Genomic DNA, 11,794 nt, shown 5'->3' on the forward strand with positions numbered 1-11,794 from the left:
GAGTTCTTTGTCCTATATAAAGCACGTACATTATTCCAAAACCATAAATAAACTTCCATCTGCTCTCCTCCTCCCCTCTTATATGATCATTTATTATTATTTTAAGGAAGTGGTTCATACAATTTTGGGGTCTCATAAATCTGAAATCTCTAGTACAGACAGCAGGCGAGAAATCCAGAAAATCTTGAGACACACTTCTTCTCTAGGAAACCTCAGTTTGGGCCCTAAAGGCTTTCATCTTATTGGATGAGGTCCATTCATCTGATTGGATGCTTCACTCAGTCAGCTGGTTGTAAATGTAAATCACATCTACAGCTATGTTCACAGCCACATCTAGACAAATAACTGGGCACCATAAACTAGTCAAAGGAACCCTGGTGGCACTGAAGGATAAGCTCTGGACTGCTAACTGACAAGTGGGTGATTCAAACCCACCAGCAGCTCTGTGGGAGAAATATAAGGCTGTGTTCCGTAAAGATTTACAGTCTCAGAAACCCTATACGAGGTCACTATGAGTCAAAATCTACTTGATGGCAGTGAGTTTTTTTGTTTTTTATAGCCTAGCCAACTTAACACATAAATTGCCCATTACACTGTTCCATGTTTTTATTTTTGAAAGAATAAGAAAGTGTATATTGTATTTTTTTTTCCCCCCTAGCAGCTGGAAAAGGCTAGAAAATGGATTTCCCTCTATATTTCAGAGTCCTGCCAACATCTTGCCTTCAGCCCAGTGAAATTCATTTCAGACTTCTGACCACCAGAACTATGAGAGAATAAGCTTGTAGGGTTTTTTTCTTTTGTTTTATTAAGCTACCTAGTTTGCTCTAGGATTCCTGGTGTGGGGCTGTGGGCTAACGCAATGGACTACAAGTTTGAACCACAAGGTTACTGATTCAAGCTCATCAGCTGCTCCTCAGAAACCCTATAAAGCGCCACTACAAGCCAGAACTGATTTGACAGCACTTAACAACAACAACAACAGTTTGTTAAAGCAACCATAGGGGGAAAAACAGCGTGTTTGATACTATTTCTGTAATAAAAAGTTAGAGAAGCATATCATCATCTCAGTAGATGTTGTTATGTGCTGTGGAGTTGGTTCCAAATCATAGCGACCCTGTACAGGGTTTCCGAGGCTGTAAATCTTTACACGAGCAGAAAGCCTCATCTTTCTCCCACGGAACAGATGGTAGTTTCGAACTACTAACCTTGAGGTTCACAGCCCGATTTGTAACCACTACGCTACCAGAGCTCCTTCTCAGTAGATGTAGGTAAGACTTATTTGATCAAAATAAATTTCCATTTCTAATTGCTATTATTATCAGACTAAGAACAGAAGAAAATATATTGAATTTTATAAAGTGTGCCTGCCAAAAACCTACAGTAAACATATTGAATAATGAAACAGAAGCATTTTTTAAAGATCAGGACTAAAGCAAGAACACACCCTCTGTCACCACTTCTAAGCACTATTGAATTAGAGAGCTGTGTCTGTAAAATAATTCAAGATAAATAAATAAAAGGTATAAGGATTAAGATGGAAAAAGTCAAATTCATTTTCTCAGAGGAAATGATTATCTACTGGGAAAATCCAAAATGACTATAAACTTATTGAAGTCACTAAGAGAGTTGAGCAAGCTAATAATAAAGATAACAGCCAAAACAATTTTTACTCTCAGTGGGGAAAGAGGGTGCAATTACAGTGAGACAGAAGTAGCTTTAAAATCATTGGAAATGTTTTCTGCCTTAAGGTGGATGGGAAAGGAAGGCTTTTCTTTTTTTTTCCCTTTGCATTGGATTGGCAACTGAAAACTTGGCATTGGATTGGCAACAGAAACTTGGCAGTTCAAACCCACCAACTGCTCTCAGGAAACAGGGTCTCTATGAGTCAGAAACAACTCAATAGCACACAACAACAACATACCTTATATTTGTGCTATATGTATGTATGGTGTTTTTTTGTTTTGTTTTGTTTTGTTTTTGGTATGAAATACTACAGAATAAAAAACTAAAATCAAACAAAAAATAATGGATTTTCCGCTCCTGGTATTTCCGAAGCATAAATTGCATGGCTGTTTCTGCTGGGGCTGTTGTAGAGACAATTTTTGCTTTGGTTGACTGAGGAAATCACAATAACTGGTTCTTAGAATGTCATTTACAATTAGTCATTATAATACTAGATAGTTGCCATCTGGTAGTGTGTGTTTGGAGTTGCTAGATATTCTGATATTTACAAGAAAATCTGGAGATCATATTTTTATAATGTATGCAACTAATTTAACAATTTTGAAATGCTGCGTGGATCAAGCTTTTAGATAGGGCATAAATTGCAGTACAGCTCACAACTCCCCAATCTTCTCACATCCTGCCAACTTCATTTTCTACATGTCCTGCCTAGCCCCAGTAGTTGGTACGTTTCTCAATTCACCATTAGAGGGCAGGCATGGAAAACAAAAACTGAGAAACTTAGACCTTCTGTTACTAGTAGTACTTTCAGGGAAATGAGTTCAGAGATTAACCACGAATGACATTTTATATATAAGAATTTAAAAGTGTTATATAAACATACAGTAGAAGGGTAAAGTAGTTGTTGTTAAGTGCTATTGAGTCGGTTCTGACTCACAGCGGCCCTGCTTAGGGTTTCCGAAGAGCGGCTGATGGGTTTGAACTACCATCCTTGAAGTTAGCAGTCCAGTGCTAATCCCACAGTGCCATATCAGGACTCTGTGATTGCCAGGTTCTGATTCTTATCACAGCCTGTTTATAGAAGTCCCACTTCAAACTGTAGCTATTGATTTTGATCAGTTAAGTTGTTATCAAATGCTGTTGAGTTCGTTCCAACTCAGAACCACCTGTATAGGGTTTCCAAGGAGCAGCTGGTGAGTTTGAACTGTCAACCTTGCAGTTCAAAGTGACCTTGTGGTCGAGTACTGATGCTATAGCACCACACCAGGAAATACATTTATTGATCAGCTATAACAAGACACCTATATGTGTATCTAAATCAATCGCTACAGTTTGAAGTGGAACCTCTATAAATAGGCACTGCTAAGAAACTAAGCTTGGCACAGGGAGGTTTCTCAGGCCTATAAGAAACTAGACTTATTACAGAAATTCTTACAAGTGGATCATTCAGCATCTCCCTCACAGTCACAATTTTATACTCAACACATCTCTTGAAGAGAATCTCCCTAGGTTGGCTGTCCTCAGATGGGAAAAAAGAAGAATGTGGCATCAGGATTGAATGAAAACTCATTAACAACCTGTGTTATGCAGATAATACAACTTTGCTTGCTGGAAGCAAAGAGAACCTAAAATATTTACTGATGAATATAAAAAACTACAGCCTTCAGTATAAATTGAATCTCTATGTACAGAAAACAAAAATCCTCACTAGACCAATAAATAACATCATGATAAATGGAGAAAAGATTGAAGTTGTCACAGACTTCATTTTGCTTGTATTCACAATCTGTGCTAATGGGAGCACCAGTCAAGAAGCCAAACAACATATTGCATTATACAAATCTGCACAAGACCTCTATAAAGTGTTCAAGAGGCAAACACACCAGTTTGAGGACTAAGGTGCTCCTGACCCAAACTTTGGAATTTAAATAGCTTCATATTCATGTGAAAGTTGGACAATGAATAAGGAATACCATAGAAGAATTGATGCATTTGAGTTATGGTATTGGAGTAGAATTTTGAAAGTACCATGGTCTTCCAGAAGAACAGACATATCTGTTTTGGAAAACGGACAGCCAGAATGCTCCTTAGAGGCCAGGATGGCAAGATTTCATCTCTCATACTTTGGACATATGATCAGGAGGAACCAGGATAAGGATATCATGCTGGCTAAAGTGGAGGGTCAGCAAAAATGAGGAAGACTCTCACTGGGTGGATTGGCAGAGTGGCAGAAGCAATGGGCTCAAGCATTAACAATTGTAAGGATGGCACAGGACTGGGAAGTGTTTCGTCCTGTTGCGCATGGGGTAGCTATGAGTTGGAACTGACTTGATGGCACCTAACAACAACAAATAACTATTTCCACCTTAGCTAACTTCAGCCTACCAAGATGGCATCACTTAACACTGAGTTGGGAAGAAAGGAACACAGACAAATTTCACCAGCCAGAGAACACTGGCTTCAGTATACCGTTAAGTCCTACCCACCTTCTACCCCGACATCAAAATTCCATCTTTACTGTAGAAACAGGACCTCCCCTAACAGGGTTTGGGGCAAGGATATAAACAGAGGCCTACATATGGTATGTCTAAGTATTTGAGTTATAAATCTAGCTAACAATTGTCAATTAAAACATTTTATCCTGTGGCCTTGACAAATAAACTCTCATAATGACCTGGAAGGCAGGTTTTAATTTAAAATTCTATGCCTAACATGGCAACACAGAGGAAGCCATCCTTGGCTCACAATCTCAGACCTAATCACCTTCTTTTCCCATCACAGCCTCAGACACAAGCCCTAGTCCATACTTCCAAGCTCCATTCCAACTGCATTCAAACAGCTGCCTCTTGACCATCCCTTGGGCCTTGGGGTGAACACACTGGCAGTGTGGTTTGAGCACTTGGTCCACACCAGCCTAAAAGTGGAAATGACGCCATGTAGATGGAATTCTGTAGTCCCACATACCTGAAGCATAGGGGCAGAGAGAGGCTCCAAGTAGCTGTGGCTCCTTTGCCCAATCAATACTTTAGCCCATTTCAGAAATTCTTACAAGTGAATGATTCAGCATCTCCCTCACAGTCACACATTTCTGCTGAACACATCTCTTGAAGAGAATCTCTCTGCGTTGGCTGTCCTCAGATGGGAAATAAGAATGTGGTGTCAAGATTGAAGGAAAACTCATTAACAACCTTGTTCAGGGCAAAGCCAGAGAAGGCCTAAACACACCCTTTTAAGTACAGAACTCAAAGCAGAGCCCCTTCTCACCTAGGCCAGCTAGGAAATTACTTAAATCTTAACTGTGAAAATCACCAAGTTCTTGGTTATGTGAATATCTTTGTGGATGTAAATGACACCTGGGGCTCATCATAAAAGCATCTAGGCCAGCTCTTCCAAAAAGAAATATAAGCCAGATATATCATTTAAAAATTTCTAATAATCTCATTTAAAAATAAAAGAAACTTAGGACATTAATAGAGTATTTTATTTGATCTAATATATCCAAAATATCATTCCAAGATGTAGTCAATATTTATAATTAACAGTAAGATATTCTATATTATTTTTCTGTAGTAAATCTTTGAACTCTTACAGCTCATCTCAATTTGAACACTGAATTTTCATCAGAAATACTTGATCTCCATTTAGGTTTCATAAAATTCACAGTTGAGAAATAGATTCCTTTACATGCTCAAATTGTAAACATTAGCCTTAGTTTTTAAATATAAATTTAAATTACTTAAAATTAAATAAAATTTAATATTTAGTTTCTCAGTTGTATTAACCACATTTCAAGTGTTCTGCCACCAGACAATCCATGGATGCCATCTACAGGGTCATGATAGGTCAGAAATGACTTGATGACACATAACAACAACATTGCCATGATAATCTGTAGAATAAGCACTCGAATACTCACCATAAAGTCAGCAGTTCAAACCCACCAGCCACTTCTTGGGAGAAAGATGAGCTCCAGTAAAGATTTACAGCCTAACAAACCTATATGGGTCTGAATCGACTCTATGGCAGAGTTTTTTTCTTGAGTTTATAACCATGCGTAACTGTTGTTAATGTTGTTAAGTGCTGTCAAGTTGGTTCCAACACAGTGACCGCATATAGAGTTTCCAGGGAGTAGCTGGTAGATTTAAGCCACTAACCTTGTGGCTAGCAGTCCAGTGCTTATCCTGCAGTGCCACACCAGGACTCATGAACAGTATATTGACAGTGCAGCTCTAGACAAATGTACAGATACAGAACTGTAATGCATTGTTTTCTTAGATTGGTTTCATTCAACAGCAGGGCAACTGTAAATGATAAATAGTTGTTGTTGCTGTTATGTGTCGTGGAGTCAGTTCCAACTCATAGCGACCCTGTATAGGGTTTCTGAGGAGCATCTGGTGGGTTTGAATCACTGACCTTGTGGTTCACAGTCCAGTGTTTATCCTACAGTGCCACATCAGAAGTTCAATAAATATTTATAGAGCACTTATTCTCTCCCTTTAAGCACTCCACGCTGCAGAGAGGCCAGGTGTAGGGTATCTCCATGTTGACTGCCTTCAGATGTTCTCCTCCCACAAGTGATTAGCAACAGAACCCTCTAAGAGGGACCAGCTGGAGAGGATGCCTTATCAAGATCCACTGAGAAGAAGGAAAAGTCGTCTTTGACTAACACAGTCGAAGGTTAAAAAAAAAAAGCCCTAAGGTTATTCTATTTCCACACTTCCCATCCTAACCATAAGCAAGTTGTGTAGTTGCTATCTTTAAACATGACTTTTAGCTAGGAGTCTCATACTTCCTGTTTTCAAAAACCTAGTACAAAGCTACAGTAATCATGACAGTGTGGTACTAGCATAATGATGAACATACAGACCAATGGAAAAGAATAGAGAATTCAGGATTAAATCCATGCATCTATATTTCATTGATTTGCAACAAGGAGGTCAAGACTATTAAACAGGAAAAGAATAGTTTACATGGTTTCATTCAATAGCAGGGCAACTTTTCAGCAAATGGTACTGGGACACAGCAATATCCACATACAAACAAATGAATTTGGTGAGCCTAAGTCATTTTGTGATACTCTGGTGGCTTGTGTGTGTTTGTGATACCAACAAGATCAACCATGGTGCACAAGTTGCAGCAGAGCTTCCAGTCTAAGACAGAATAGCTAGGGGATATGCAGACCATTTATGAATGTTTACCCAATGAAAACCTAATTAAATGGAGTGGCTGGAGACTCTAGACCCAGAGAAGGAGAGGGGCTGTGTGCTGACAACCAAGGGGCAGGCTTGTGGGGTATATACCCTTTGGTTGGTTGATGATGCATGGAGGGGATTGTAACCATGGCAATGAAATGATATACGATAGCATGAATGTAAAAGTTAATGTTCTCCCATGTAAGCTATCACATAATCCACAATAAAACATTATAAAAAAAACAAAAACTAATTAATAGCAGCAGAACATTGTCAGATAAACTGCCAGAAGGTGAGCTCCTCAGGTTGGAAGTCACTCAAAATATGACTGGGGAAGAGCTGCCCCCTCAAAGTAGAGTTGGCAAAGTAGAGTTGGCTTTAGTAAATAAAGTTTCAGGACTTTCATTTGCTGATGTGGCACAACTCAAAATGGGAAGAAATAGCTGCAAGCATCCATTAATAATTGGACATTGGTGTTGTTGATGATGTTGTTAAGTGCTATCAAGTTGGTTCCGACTCATAGAGACCCTGCATAGGGTTTCTGAGGAATGGCTGGTGAGCCTCAGTCACCAACCTTGCAGTCCAAACCAACCTTGCAATCCAGCACATTAACCTACAGCACCACATGAAATGTATGAAATATAAATCCAGAACTGGAAGATAGATATCATAGGCATTAGTTGAAATGGACTAGTATTGGCCATTTGAATCAGACAATCATATTTCACCCTGCTGGGAATAACATTGAATTGAAGAGAAATGGTATCACATTCATTATAAATAAGAGCATTTCAAGAACTATCTTGAAGTGCAATGCTGTCTGTGCTAGGATAATACGTCTACAAGAAAGGCCAGTTTAAGAAAGGTCAAATTTATTCACCAAACAGAAAAACCATTGATGATGAAGTTGAAGGATTCTTCCAACTTCTTCAGGTTGAAATTTATCAAACATGCAATCAAGATGCACTGATAATTACAGGTGGAATGTGAAATTTGGAAACAAAAAGTAAGGACTAGTAGTTGGAAAATAGGGCCTTGGCAATAAAACTGATTCTTGAGTTCCCATGATAGAATTTTTTTACAAGACCAATGACTCATTTATTGCAACTATCTTTTTCAACAACATGAATGATAAATACATATGTGGATTTCAGAGGTAGTATTGTTGTTGTAAGTGTTGTCCAGTTAGTTCCAACTCATGGCAACCCTGTATAGGGCTTCCAAGGGGCAACCAGTAAGTTTGAACCACTGACCTTGTGGTTAGCAGTCCAGTGCTTTTCCTACAGGACTCCACACCAGATGGAATATACAGGATCAAACTGACCATATCTATTGGAAGACACAGTGAAGAAGCTAAATATTATCAGCCAAAATAAGGCCAGGGCTGATCATGGAACAGAGCACCAACTGCTTATATGCAAGTTCATATTAAAGCTGAAGAAAATTAAAACAAATCCATGAGAGTCAAAATATGACCTTGATTATATCCCACAAAAATTTGGAGACTATCTCAAGAACAGATTTGATGCATTAGATAAAATAATAAAAAACTAGAAGAGTTGTGGAAAGACATCATGGACATCATACACAAAGAATGCAAAAAGTCATGAAAAAGACAGCAAAGAAAGAAACGAGACTCTAAAACCTGTTCTTGAATATTGTTATTGTTGTTAAGTGCTTTCAAGTTGGTTCTGACTCATGGCCATCATATATAGGTTTTCCAAGGAGAGGCTGGTGGATTTGAACCATCAACCTTGTGATTAGAAGTCCAGTGTTTATTCTACAGTGCCATAACAGGAACATTGAGAATCTAAAACAACAGGAAGAAATGAAAATTTTAAAGCGTTTAAAAGAAATGTTCAAAGGACAGCTTGAGAAGGCAAAGTAAAGTATTACACAGAAATAAAGACCTAGAATTAGAAAACCAAAAGGGAAGAGCACACTTAGCATATCCCAAGATGAAAGAACTGAAGAAAAATTTCAGGTCTCAACTTGTAATATTTTGTGGGCAAAATAATAAAGGATTCTATTGCATTAGGATTGGAGGAAGACTCATTAACAACCTGTGATATGCAGATGATACAACCTTGCTTGCTGAAAGTGAAGAATACTTAAAATATTAACTGATGAAGATCAAAAACCACAGCCTTCGGTATGGATTGCATCTTAGAAAACAAAAATCCTCACCACTGGACCAATAAACAACATTCTTATCAACAGAGAAAAGACTGAAGTTGTCAAGGACTTCATTCTTCTTGGATCAGCTATCAACACTCATGGAAGCAGCAGTCAAGAAATCAAATGACATATTGCATTAGGCAAATCTGCTGCACAAGACCTTTTTAAAGTGTTGAAAAGCAAAGATGTCAGCTTGAGGACTAAGGGGGTGCGTGCGTCTGACCCAAGCCATTGTATTTTCAACAACGTCATGTGCATGTGACACTGAACAGTAAATAAGGAAGACCGTAGGAGAATTAATGCTTTTGAGGTATGGTGCTGGAGGAGAATATTGAAAGTGCCATGGGTTGCCAAAAGAACCAACAGACCTGTGTTGGAAGTAGTGCAGCCTGAGTGTTCCTTGGAGGCCAAGATGACCAAACTTCGTTTCTCATACTTTGGGCATATTGTCAGGAGGGACCAGTCACTGGAGAAGGACATCATGTTTGGTAAGGTGGAGGGTCAGAGAAAAAGAGGAAGATCCCCAGTGAGATGGATTGACCAAGTGGCAGCATCAGTGGACTCAAGCGTGGTAACAACAATGAGGTTGGCCCAGGACCGAGCAGTGTTTTGTTCTGCTGTGCATAAGGTTGCTATGAGTTGGCACTGATCTATAGTACCTAACAACAACAACAAATGTACAAAACATTGAATGATGCAGGAAGCATCAAAAGAAGATCGGGGGAAGACACAGAGTCACTGTACCAAAAAGAATTGTTCAATATTCAGCTATTGCATGAGGTTTCATATGATCAAGAAAATGAAATCCAAGCTGCACCAAAGGCATTGGCAAAAAAACAAGGCTCTGGGAATTGACAGAATACAAACTGAAATATTTCATCAAACTGATGTAAAGCTGAAGGTGTTCACTTATCTATTCCGAGAAATTTGGAAGACAGATACCTGGTCAAGCAATTTTAAGAGATCCATCCATATTCATGTCCATTCCAAAGAAAGGTGACCCAACAGAATGGAGAAATCACCTAACAATATCATTAATATCACCTGCAAGTAAAATTTTCCTGAAGATAATTATAAAATGGTTGTAACAATACATCAGCAAGGAGCTGCTAGAAACTCAAGCCAGATTCACAAGAGGATGTGGAAACAGGGATATCATTGCTAAAGTCAGATGGATCCTTGCTGAAAGTAGAGAATACCAGAAACATGTTTACTTGTGCTTTATTGACTATGCAAAGCATTTGACTGTGGATAATATTACAAAGAATGGGTGTTCCAGAACACTTAATTTTGCTTATGAGGAACCTCTTCATAGACCAAAAGGCAGTCTTTTGAACAAAACACAGGGGATATCGCATGGTTTAAAATCAGGAAAGTTGTGCACCAGGGTTGTATCCCTTTCACCAAACTTGCTCAATCTGTATGCTAAGCAAATGTCCAGAGAAGCTGACTTATACGAACAATGCTGTGGCATAAGCAATATGCATATGCTACAACCTTTGTTGTTAGAAGTGAAGAAGACTTAAAATACTTACTAACAAAGATTAAAAAACTACAGCCTTAAGTATGGATTGCACCCTAATGTAAAGAAAACAAAGTTCCTCACAACAGGACCAATAAATAACATAATAATAAATTGAAAAAAGATTGAAGTTGGCAAAGACTTCATTTTGCTTGGATCTATAATCAACACTCTTGGAAGTAGCTATCAAGACATCAAACCATGCATTGTGCTAGGCAAGAGACCTCTAAAATGTTAAATAATAAAGATGTCAGTTTGAGAATTAAGGTGCACTGGACCCAAACCATAGTATTTTCAATCTCCTATTATATATGTGAAAGTTGGCTGATGAATAAGGAAGACTGGAAAAGAATTGATGCATTTGAATTATGGTGTTGCAGAATATTGAAAGTACCTTGGACTACTAAAAGAACAAACAAATCTGTATTGGAAGAAGTACAGGAATCCCGTTAGAATCCAGGAAGGCAATACTTTGTCTTCAGTACTTTGGACATGTTGGCAGAAGAGATCAGTCCCTGGAAAAGGACATCATGCCTGATAAAATGGGAGCTTAATGAAAAAGAGGAAAACCACAACAAGATGGATGGACACAGTGGCAGCAACAATGGACCCAAACATAACAATAATTGTGAGGAAGGTGCAGGACTGAACTGTGTTTGTTCTGTTGTGCATAGAGTAACAATAAGTCAGAAATGACTAGAAACAACAAAACAACTTTAGTGAGAAGTGATTGTGTCTTACAAGCTCATGAGAGCCATCTAAAGTGCAACTATTTGTCTCTCCCTTTCCAGAAGAAAGAAGAATGATGAAAATTGAAGACTAACAATGGAACTGAGAAATACCTAATATCATGGATGAACCTGGAAGACATTACGCTGAGTGAAATTAGTCAAACACAAAAGGGCAAATATTATATAAGACCATTATTGTAAAAACTTAAGAAAAGGTTTGCATATTGAAAGAAATGTTCTTTGATGGCTACCAGAGGTAGAAGGAAAGGGAGAGTAAGTCACTGGCTAGAGGGTAGAAAACTGAAGATACATGGATAATTAATCCAGTGGACTAATGAACCACAAGAACGTCAGTCTACACCATCCTAAGACCAGAACTAGATAGTGCCCAGCTACCCCTACCAACTGCTCTGAAACAGATCACATTAGAAGGTCCTGGATAAAACATGAGAAAAATGTTGAGCAAAACTCAAAAAAAAAAAAAAAAA

The 11,794-nt window shown here is 38.4% G+C and overlaps 1 pseudogene; it reads left to right on the forward strand.

Annotated features, from left to right (window-relative positions):
- LOC102835988 overlaps positions 1-11,794 on the forward strand; it is a 160,438-nt pseudogene that overhangs the window by 74,796 nt on the left and 73,848 nt on the right.

The sequence above is a fragment of the Chrysochloris asiatica genome, unplaced genomic scaffold, assembly GCF_000296735.1.
Source record: "Chrysochloris asiatica unplaced genomic scaffold, ChrAsi1.0 scaffold00136, whole genome shotgun sequence".
Classification (NCBI taxonomy): domain Eukaryota; kingdom Metazoa; phylum Chordata; class Mammalia; order Afrosoricida; family Chrysochloridae; genus Chrysochloris; species Chrysochloris asiatica.